General features: G+C 43.0%; 1 protein-coding gene across 1 annotated transcript in view; it reads right to left on the bottom strand.

Annotated features, from left to right (window-relative positions):
- The window catches only part of taok1b (TAO kinase 1b), a 121,064-nt gene that overhangs the window by 95,324 nt on the left and 13,534 nt on the right, over positions 1–12,206 (bottom strand). The gene's annotated exons all lie outside the window — the stretch shown is intronic.

Here is a 12,206-nt window from a genome sequence, read left to right as displayed (position 1 = left end):
CCGGGAAACGGGAATCCGCCAGGGTCCAAGTATTCAATCCAGATCGTATCTGGTCCGGTGCTGTGTAAACATTGAGATACGCGGATACGCTGTGCTGAGCTCTAGCTGGCGTCATCATTGGACAACGTCACTGTGACTTCCACCTTCCTGATTCGCTGGCGTTGGTCATGTGACGCGACTGCTGAAAAACGGCGCGGACTTCCGCCTTGTATCACCTTTCATTAAAGAGTATAAAAGTATGAAAATACTGCAAATACTGATGCAAATACTGCCCATTGTGTAGTTATGATTGTCTTTAGGCTTGCCATCCTTCCACTTGCAAGTGGTAAGTGACGCGCATGCCCGACATGCACTGGGATCACACACACAGCGGCTCAGTCCCAAATCACTGCTCGTGCGCTTCACTCGCGCGCTCTGTGAGCTGCGCAGGGCCGGAGTGCGCACCCTCCAGAGGGCACTCGCTGTTCAGGGCGGAGTGATTTGGAGCGCAGGATGCCTGCGGAGCTGAGCGTATCCGTGTATTGGCGTTGCTGTGTGCACGCTAATCGTTTTAAAAACGTTAATCTGATGATCCGCTGATACGGTCTAATGTAAACCCCACCTTAAAGGAGAACTGTCATTGTTAAACTTGCTTTATTTCTTAATTAACGTGTTATTCAATTATGTTTTCGGTTTTAGCAACCTTATATCGTGACTCGTATTGGCAACTAATTGCAATTAAATATTAGACTTATCGGCCTATTCGGTTTTTAGCCATGTTGAATGTACTTCATTTGGTCCATGGCAGGCGTCGCTTATCCGCGCGATCTTCACGAGACTTGTGCGAGACTTCGAAACGTGAAGTGTCAGCCAGGTGCCAGTGCCGCCATTTTGAAAACTGTTTTCCAAACGAAATGTTGCACAAAAACGAGTTTAAATGACGATTACTACCTACTTTTTTCAACCTTTCCTGATCGCTATCAAAACAAACAAAACTTCCGGTTTGATTACATCAGCATTCGAAAGAAGGCACGCACGTCTTTTGACCACGTCGGCAGATGTCGGTCACTTTGATTTCCGCTGTATGTTTTACTTCCGTCCTACGATGTCTCGCACAGGTCTCAACAAATCTCGTTTATGGCCATCGCTTTGACATATGGACTGATGTATTACAGAGCGTATTTCAAACACTCATAACTTGCTATAGCAGCGACAAAATAGCGATCAAAAATGCATTCCGATATTTAATAAAATGAGAAATAGAATTTTGATAATAAAAAAATTTGCCTTCAGTTTTCCTTTAAAGGCGTACTCTCACGAGGCAAGTCGTGCCTTGCCCAAGCACATTTGACCCCCAAAGTCCAGTTCATTTGAGTAGCGTGATCGCTGCGTCCTGCGCTCAGGGACGGTTCAGTTGGACTCGGGTACGGTACACATCAGTGTGATCACTAAGCATGCAAACGCAAAACGCTATGATATACTCTTTTCAATTCACACAAGAATATTTGGGTTAATAACGGGTCTGGGTCTCATTTCATTGTTGAAGGCAAACTGTAGTCGGCGAGTAAAGCTGCACATTCCTCCCTTAAGGTCAGCTGTCTCCGTAAAAATTGTCTTATTCATGCAGCACGATTTACTGAAAATCGCTGCGTTGCATAATTGTTAACTCTGTCTGGCACATCAGAGGGCTGTCCGACACGGCACTCAAAACGACTCCAAATAAACCATGATGTAAAAACAAACAAAAAGTCATGCTATCATGCTATGCATTTCTTCAACACAGGAAGTTGCATCATGATGAAACGTAAGTGCAATCGTACTTGGGCCAGGAACAATATGAGTACAAGCAAGAGGAATGAGGAGGAGGACAATCGTACTCTGGTACAGTACAAGGCGACTGTACGTAGCGTGAACATGCTGACCAGAATCCAATCCAATCACAAACGAGCACAAAAACTCCAGACCAGGAAGTCAGTTTACAGAATGGGTTTATTTCTCAGCCACTTGCGCTGAAGCTTTGGTACAACCCATTACTTTTGATAATGTTTTACTACCTTTCAGGTTATCAGGGCTCAACATTAACGGTAGTCCGACTGTCCGGGACAATGTTTGGTCTGGACAAGTCAAATCCGCATCTGCCTGTCTGACAGGATGAGTTAAATATTTGTTGAAAATCTCCATTTTTATAGTAATTATTCAAGCGTTACATCAATACAGTTCCGACAAAACTAGCTCAATCCTCTCAGTGATCCGGCTGTGTTATTGTTTACGAAATTCCGGGGAAGCCGAGTACAGCAGGTGCGTGTGTAAAAATAACCACGTCCTAATATCTAATTATAGATTATATGACTTTGAATTCATGGAAATTGGAAAAATGGCGATCACATACCTCAATAAAGTAAATATCTGTGGTGAGCAGGGTTAGATCTTAACACTAGCCCACTAGCCCGTGGCTAGTGCAGATAGCCACGGGCTAGTGCAAAATCTCTGCTACTAGCCCGTGTTGGCTAGTGCAATAACTTGACATGGGTGTGGCCAGCGCTCGAAACTAACGGTGTCCCGACGTCCCGGGGACCATAAAAGATGTCATCGGGACACAAAATTATCATATCTGGGACAATCCCGGGACAATGGAAAAAAATAGATCTAGAAAAAAAAGTTCTACATTAATATTATTTACAAAGCCGTAACACATACGTAGACATTCACCTAATTTGTCAATTTTAATTTTAAAACGTTAACAGCGAAAAATACATAGTAGCTACACTTTCGATGCACCTGCATCCGTAGGCTACAGAGCAGCGCATTCTGTTCTAGAATCTTCGGCCGGAGTCCGCATTATATGGACTTGGAATGGAATTGCTACCGCACACGCTGCGCCGACTCTTGCCAGAACAAAAATGCTTAAGTGGTTGAAGCGGACCGACCGCGGGGAAGAAACTGAAAGCCCAGACATAACGTCTCCGGGACCTTCAGGATCCAAAGTGTCCTCGCCTGGTCTGCAGGCAACGCTAGCAACTGAATGAACTTAATGAACACTGTTAGACACGTTATAAAATACAACAGGAATGATGTGGATGATATTGACGGAAGATACCGTTCAACAGAATAAGTGAGTTTTCTTGGTGTCTTTCTAGTTCAGAAAGTTTAGTCAGTCAGCAGCACAACTAAGCTAGGACCTGGCACTATGTTGATGTTGCTAACATTTGCACCCACGTTTCGACAGCGAAAGTTCATAAAATGGATAACGGAAAGTTCATAAAAATGGATAACGGAAAGTTCATAAAAATGGATAACGGTAATGGTGAAAATTATAAGTTGGCCTTATAAGTGCCAACAGATATTCAAGGTATAAGTAGATGAAATGAACATAAAAGGGGTCTTATTTTCAACTAAAGTGTACTGCAGATGTAGGGAGTTGAAACATTTTCTGAATGAGCTAGTTGGCCCCTTTAAATAAACGGGTATCTATTCATACAGTGAGATCGCCAAAGTTTAATAAACTGAAAATGCAATAACTGTAATTTTGAAGTAGATGATGTATAGGACATGTGTCGCTTGTGTCTTGTGACTTATTGTAAAAATGATATAAAGGGTTCAAAATCGCATAGTTACAAATATAATAGTAACTTCATATGATAATATTAACCACTGGTTATTTCAGAGAGGAAAAAAATGGGGACACTATTGCTTCCATTCGGGACAATACAACACAGAATTCGGGACCACTGGGGGACACAAAGAAAAAAAGTTAATTTCGAGCCCTGGGTGTGGCCATCTTGAATCACGCAAAATCTGATACAAAATCTTTTAGCTCATTCTATTTATTGTACATGGTGTAATGCATTGTTGTTGAACATTACCGTCACAGTTCATTGACACAGTGATTTCACTTAGTGAATAATCCCACCCTTAAAGAGAAAATAATTGTGATATTTCTTCAAGTGTTGTGGTTTGTACTTAACAAACAGAAATTAATTAGGGCCCGAGCCCTATAGGGCGAAGGCCCTATTGATCTTGTTCGGTTTTTTATTATTAGGGCCCGAGCCCTATAGGGCGAAGGCCCTATTGATCTTGTTCGGTTTTTTATTAGGGCCCGAGCCCTATAGGGCGAAGGCCCTATTGATCTTGTTCGGTTTTTTATTATTATTATTATTATTATTATTATTATTATTATTATTATTCCTTAGTCGCGGTCGCTGTTCGGCCTTTTTTGGGGCACTTCCTGTGGACGAAAACGCGCATATTTTGGATCATTTTATCGGCATCCCCTACGCTACTCAGATCCAAAGCCCCAGATCTGGGCGGGGCTCTGGGCCTCTATAGCGCCCCCTAACGCCTTGAAAATTTTGCCTTTTTTCGAAGGCTCCTGGTTGCCATATAGTTTGTCGTAGAGGAACGAAATTTGGTTCACATATGTATCTTACTGACACGAACAAAAGAGTTCTATGAATGCATAGCCACGCCCAACAGGAAGTGAGGTAATTTTACTTTTGTGCGAAATGCATGGCCACGAAGACGGCGCAACTCCTCCTAGACCGTTCATGGGAATGTCACCAAAATTGATACACATCATCTACAGACATGGCTGACAAAAGTTACTACATACGTTTCACGTAGGATAAAACGTTCAGAAGTTATACGTCAATCAATTTTCACTTCAAAATTTTACATGCTAAAAAATTCATAACAAATCTTCTAATTGCTCAAAACTGCTCATACTTCACACGCAAATCACTCATTGGGCTTCTGACATGTTACCCAATTTCTGTGATATTTCGCCACTGGGGGCGCTATTTTTGGGCAAAAAATCCAATCTTTCCTCAAATTTGGTCAAACTTCACGGCCACCCTCTTACTACCTCCCATGTCATGTATACCGCATTTTGGGAATTTTCGTCCATGGGGGGCGCTGTTTTTGGCCGACGCAATTGCTCCAAAACGGGTTTTTGGTAAATAATTCCATAATGCTTTTCCTTCACACCACTACCTTGTGATAGTGCGTTCCTGTTGTAGACACTTATTTTTCCAACTCATAATCGCTCATGTACAGCATAGCGCCACCTTCTGACATGGGAAAAACCAAAAAATTTATTCTTCAAAAATCTATATCTCATCTTCTATTTACTCAATTGTCATCAAACTTCATACGCAAACTCTTCATAGCTCACCTGACATGTCCGCCAAATTTTGTGCACTTTCACCCCTGGGGGTGCTGGTTATGGCGGAAATGATATTGCAGCTTCTGATTTGTCAAACTTGGCAAGCAAACTCTTTTCAAGACCCTTATTGGGGCGCTTGCCATGGTCGACAACGCACGAAATTTGGCTCCTTTTTCTTAGACTGCCACCGCTACTGAGAACCAAAAGCCCAGATCCAGCCGGGCCTCAGGGCCTCTATAGCGCCCCCTAACTCGTTGTGATTTTGGCCTCCCGCTTTAAGGTGCCTGGTTGCCGTGTAGTTTGTAGGAGTGGCATGCCATTTGGTACGCATATGTATCTCACTAAGCCGGACAAAAATGTAATGCCAATGCATTAGCCACGCCCAACAGGAAGTGAGGTAATTTCACTTTTGTGCGAAATGCATGGCCACGAAGACGGCGCAACTCCTCCTAGACTGTTCATAGGAATGTCACCAAAATTGCTACACATCATCTACAGACATGGCTGACAAAAGTTACTAAATAAGTTTCACGTAGCTTAAACCGCTCAGAAGTTATACGTCAATCAATTTTTAATGCAAAATTTTACATGCTTAAAAATTCATAACAAATCTTCTAATTGCTCAAAACTGCTCATACTTCACACGCAAATCCCTCATTGGGCTTCTGACATGTTCCCCATTTTCTGTGATATTTCGCCACTGGGGGCGCTATTTTTGGGCAAACAATCCAATCTTTCCTCAAATTTGGTCAAACTTCACGGCCACCCTCTTACTACCGCCCATGTCATGTATACCACATTTTGGGAATTTTCGTCCATGGGGGGCGCTGTTTTTGGCCGACGCAATTTCTCCAAAACGGGTTTTTGGTAAATAACTCCATAATGCTTTTCCTTCACACCACTACCTTGTGATAGTGCGTTGCTGTTGTAGACACTTATTTCTCCAACTCATAATCGCTCATGTACAGCATAGCGCCACCTTCTGACATGGGAAAAACCAAAAAATTTATTCTTCAAAAATCTATCTCTCATCTTCTATTTACTCAATTGTCATCAAACTTCATACGCAAACTCTTCATAGCTCTCCTGACATATCCGCCAAATTTTGTGCACTTTCACCCCTGGGGGTGCTGGTTATGGCACAAATGATATTGCAGCTTCTGATTGGTCAAACTTGGCAAGCAGACTCTTTACGGTATTTCGCGGGGACGCATGCCCCCGCCCCCCCTGGCCGCTGGCGCGAGGGCCCGTCAAGGCCGCTTGCGGCTTTAATTATTATTATTATTATTATTATTATTATTATTATTATTATTATTCCTTAGTCGCGGTCGCTGTTCGGCCTTTTTTGGGGCACTTCCTGTGGACGAAAACGCGCATATTTTGGATCATTTTATCGGCATCCCCTACGCTACTCAGATCCAAAGCCCCAGATCTGGGCGGGGCTCTGGGCCTCTATAGCGCCCCCTAACGCCTTGAAAATTTTGCCTTTTTTCGAAGGCTCCTGGTTGCCATATAGTTTGTCGTAGAGGAACGAAATTTGGTTCACATATGTATCTTACTGACACGAACAAAAGAGTTCTATGAATGCATAGCCACGCCCAACAGGAAGTGAGGTAATTTTACTTTTGTGCGAAATGCATGGCCACGAAGACGGCGCAACTCCTCCTAGACCGTTCATGGGAATGTCACCAAAATTGATACACATCATCTACAGACATGGCTGACAAAAGTTACTACATACGTTTCACGTAGGATAAAACGTTCAGAAGTTATACGTCAATCAATTTTCACTTCAAAATTTTACATGCTAAAAAATTCATAACAAATCTTCTAATTGCTCAAAACTGCTCATACTTCACACGCAAATCACTCATTGGGCTTCTGACATGTTACCCAATTTCTGTGATATTTCGCCACTGGGGGCGCTATTTTTGGGCAAAAAATCCAATCTTTCCTCAAATTTGGTCAAACTTCACGGCCACCCTCTTACTACCTCCCATGTCATGTATACCGCATTTTGGGAATTTTCGTCCATGGGGGGCGCTGTTTTTGGCCGACGCAATTGCTCCAAAACGGGTTTTTGGTAAATAATTCCATAATGCTTTTCCTTCACACCACTACCTTGTGATAGTGCGTTCCTGTTGTAGACACTTATTTTTCCAACTCATAATCGCTCATGTACAGCATAGCGCCACCTTCTGACATGGGAAAAACCAAAAAATTTATTCTTCAAAAATCTATATCTCATCTTCTATTTACTCAATTGTCATCAAACTTCATACGCAAACTCTTCATAGCTCACCTGACATGTCCGCCAAATTTTGTGCACTTTCACCCCTGGGGGTGCTGGTTATGGCGGAAATGATATTGCAGCTTCTGATTTGTCAAACTTGGCAAGCAAACTCTTTTCAAGACCCTTATTGGGGCGCTTGCCATGGTCGACAACGCACGAAATTTGGCTCCTTTTTCTTAGACTGCCACCGCTACTGAGAACCAAAAGCCCAGATCCAGCCGGGCCTCAGGGCCTCTATAGCGCCCCCTAACTCGTTGTGATTTTGGCCTCCCGCTTTAAGGTGCCTGGTTGCCATGTAGTTTGTAGGAGTGGCATGCCATTTGGTACGCATATGTATCTCACTAAGCCGGACAAAAATGTAATGCCAATGCATTAGCCACGCCCAACAGGAAGTGAGGTAATTTCACTTTTGTGCGAAATGCATGGCCACGAAGACGGCGCAACTCCTCCTAGACTGTTCATAGGAATGTCACCAAAATTGCTACACATCATCTACAGACATGGCTGACAAAAGTTACTAAATAAGTTTCACGTAGCTTAAACCGCTCAGAAGTTATACGTCAATCAATTTTTAATGCAAAATTTTACATGCTTAAAAATTCATAACAAATCTTCTAATTGCTCAAAACTGCTCATACTTCACACGCAAATCCCTCATTGGGCTTCTGACATGTTCCCCATTTTCTGTGATATTTCGCCACTGGGGGCGCTATTTTTGGGCAAACAATCCAATCTTTCCTCAAATTTGGTCAAACTTCACGGCCACCCTCTTACTACCGCCCATGTCATGTATACCACATTTTGGGAATTTTCGTCCATGGGGGGCGCTGTTTTTGGCCGACGCAATTTCTCCAAAACGGGTTTTTGGTAAATAACTCCATAATGCTTTTCCTTCACACCACTACCTTGTGATAGTGCGTTGCTGTTGTAGACACTTATTTCTCCAACTCATAATCGCTCATGTACAGCATAGCGCCACCTTCTGACATGGGAAAAACCAAAAAATTTATTCTTCAAAAATCTATCTCTCATCTTCTATTTACTCAATTGTCATCAAACTTCATACGCAAACTCTTCATAGCTCTCCTGACATATCCGCCAAATTTTGTGCACTTTCACCCCTGGGGGTGCTGGTTATGGCACAAATGATATTGCAGCTTCTGATTGGTCAAACTTGGCAAGCAGACTCTTTACGGTATTTCGCGGGGACGCATGCCCCCGCCCCCCCTGGCCGCTGGCGCGAGGGCCCGTCAAGGCCGCTTGCGGCTTTAATTATTATTATTCTTATTATTATTATTATTATTATTCCTTAGTCGCGGTCGCTGTTCGGCCTTTTTTGGGGCACTTCCTGTGGACGAAAACGCGCATATTTTGGATCATTTTATCGGCATCCCCTACGCTACTCAGATCCAAAACCCCAGATCTGGGCGGGGCTCTGGGCCTCTATAGCGCCCCCTAACGCCTTGAAAATTTTGCCTTTTTTCGAAGGCTCCTGGTTGCCATATAGTTTGTCGTAGAGGAACGAAATTTGGTTCACATATGTATCTTACTGAGACGAACAAAAAACGTTCTATGAATGCATAGCCACGCCCAACAGGAAGTGAGGTAATTTTACTTTTGTGCGAAATGCATGGCCACGAAGACGGCGCAACTCCTCCTAGACCGTTCATGGGAATGTCACCAAAATTGATACACATCATCTACAGACATGGCTGACAAAAGTTACTAAATACGTTTCACGTAGGATAAAACGTTCAGAAGTTATACGTCAATCAATTTTCACTTCAAAATTTTACATGCTAAAAAATTCATAACAAATCTTCTAATTGCTCAAAACTGCTCATACTTCACACGCAAATCACTCATTGGGCTTCTGACATGTTACCCAATTTCTGTGATATTTCGCCACTGGGGGCGCTATTTTTGGGCAAAAAATCCAATCTTTCCTCAAATTTGGTCAAACTTCACGGCCACCCTCTTACTACCTCCCATGTCATGTATACCGCATTTTGGGAATTTTCGTCCATGGGGGGCGCTGTTTTTGGCCGACGCAATTGCTCCAAAACGGGTTTTTGGTAAATAATTCGTAATGCTTTTCCTTCACACCACTACCTTGTGATAGTGCGTTCCTGTTGTGGACACTTATTTTTCCAACTCATAATCGCTCATGTACAGCATAGCGCCACCTTCTGACATGGGAAAAACCAAAAAATTTATTCTTCAAAAATCTATATCTCATCTTCTATTTACTCAATTGTCATCAAACTTCATACGCAAACTCTTCATAGCTCACCTGACATGTCCGCCAAATTTTGTGCACTTTCGCCCCTGGGGGTGCTGGTTATGGCGGAAATGATATTGCAGCTTCTGATTTGTCAAACTTGGCAAGCAAACTCTTTTCAAGACCCTTATTGGGGCGCTTGCCATGGTCGACAACGCACGAAATTTGGCTCCTTTTTCTTAGACTGCCACCGCTACTGAGAACCAAAAGCCCAGATCCAGCCGGGCCTCAGGGCCTCTATAGCGCCCCCTAACTCGTTGTGATTTTGGCCTCCCGCTTTAAGGTGCCTGGTTGCCATGTAGTTTGTAGGACTGGCGTGCCATTTGGTACGCATATGTATCTCACTAAGCCGGACAAAAATGTAATGCCAATGCATTAGCCACGCCCAACAGGAAGTGAGGTAATTTCACTTTTGTGCGAAATGCATGGCCACGAAGACGGCGCAACTCCTCCTAGACAGTTCATAGGAATGTCACCAAAATTGATACACATCATCTACAGACATGGCTGACAAAAGTTACTAAATAAGTTTCGCGTAGCTTGAACCGCTCAGAAGTTATACGTCAATCAATTTTTAATGCAAAATTTTACATGCTTAAAAATTCATAACAAATCTTCTAATTGCTCAAAACTGCTCATACTTCACACGCAAATCCCTCATTGGGCTTCTGACATGTTCCCCATTTTCTGTGATATTTCGCCACTGGGGGCGCTATTTTTGGGCAAACAATCCAATCTTTCCTCAAATTTGGTCAAACTTCACGGCCACCCTCTTACTACCGCCCATGTCATGTACACCACATTTTGGGAATTTTCGTCCATGGGGGGCACTGTTTTTGGCCGACGCAATTTCTCCAAAACGGGTTTTTGGTTAATAATTCCATAATGCTTTTCCTTCACACCACTACCTTGTGATAGTGCGTTGCTGTTGTAGACACTTATTTCTCCAACTCATAATCGCTCATGTACAGCATAGCGCCACCTTCTGACATGGGAAAAACCAAAAAATTTATTCTTCAAAAATCTATCTCTCATCTTCTATTTACTCAATTGTCATCAAACTTCATACGCAAACTCTTCATAGCTCTCCTGACATATCCGCCAAATTTTGTGCACTTTCACCCCTGGGGGTGCTGGTTATGGCACAAATGATATTGCAGCTTCTGATTGGTCAAACTTGGCAAGCAGACTCTTTACGGTATTTCGCGGGGACGCATGCCCCCGCCCCCACTGGCCGCTGGCGCGAGGGCCCGTCAAGGCCGCTTGCGGCTTTAATTATTATTATTATTATTATTATTCTTATTATTATTATTATTCCTTAGTCGCGGTCGCTGTTCGGCCTTTTTTGGGGCACTTCCTGTGGACGAAAACGCGCATATTTTGGATCATTTTATCGGCATCCCCTACGCTACTCAGATCCAAAACCCCAGATCTGGGCGGGGCTCTGGGCCTCTATAGCGCCCCCTAACGCCTTGAAAATTTTGCCTTTTTTCGAAGGCTCCTGGTTGCCATATAGTTTGTCGTAGAGGAACGAAATTTGGTTCACATATGTATCTTACTGACACGAACAAAAAAAGTTCTATGAATGCATAGCCACGCCCAACAGGAAGTGAGGTAATTTTACTTTTGTGCGAAATGCATGGCCACGAAGACGGCGCAACTCCTCCTAGACCGTTCATGGGAATGTCACCAAAATTGATACACATCATCTACAGACATGGCTGACAAAAGTTACTAAATACGTTTCACGTAGGATAAAACGTTCAGAAGTTATACGTCAATCAATTTTCACTTCAAAATTTTACATGCTAAAAAATTCATAACAAATCTTCTAATTGCTCAAAACTGCTCATACTTCACACGCAAATCACTCATTGGGCTTCTGACATGTTACCCAATTTCTGTGATATTTCGCCACTGGGGGCGCTATTTTTGGGCAAAAAATCCAATCTTTCCTCAAATTTGGTCAAACTTCACGGCCACCCTCTTACTACCTCCCATGTCATGTATACCGCATTTTGGGAATTTTCGTCCATGGGGGGCGCTGTTTTTGGCCGACGCAATTGCTCCACAACGGGTTTTTGGTAAATAATTCCATAATGCTTTTCCTTCACACCACTACCTTGTGATAGTGCGTTCCTGTTGTAGACACTTATTTTTCCAACTCATAATCGCTCATGTACAGCATAGCGCCACCTTCTGACATGGGAAAAACCAAAAAATTTATTCTTCAAAAATCTATATCTCATCTTCTATTTACTCAATTGTCATCAAACTTCATACGCAAACTCTTCATAGCTCACCTGACATGTCCGCCAAATTTTGTGCACTTTCGCCCCTGGGGGTGCTGGTTATGGCGGAAATGATATTGCAGCTTCTGATTTGTCAAACTTGGCAAGCAAACTCTTTTCAAGACCCTTATTGGGGCGCTTGCCATGGTCGACAACGCACGAAATTTGGCTCCTTTTTCTTAGACTGCCACCGCTACTGAG

The sequence above is a fragment of the Neoarius graeffei genome, chromosome 12 (assembly GCF_027579695.1).
Source record: "Neoarius graeffei isolate fNeoGra1 chromosome 12, fNeoGra1.pri, whole genome shotgun sequence".
In the NCBI taxonomy this organism is placed as follows: domain Eukaryota; kingdom Metazoa; phylum Chordata; class Actinopteri; order Siluriformes; family Ariidae; genus Neoarius; species Neoarius graeffei.
The sequence above is the reverse complement of the archived record's forward strand: the minus strand, read 5'-3'. Positions and strand labels throughout refer to the sequence as shown.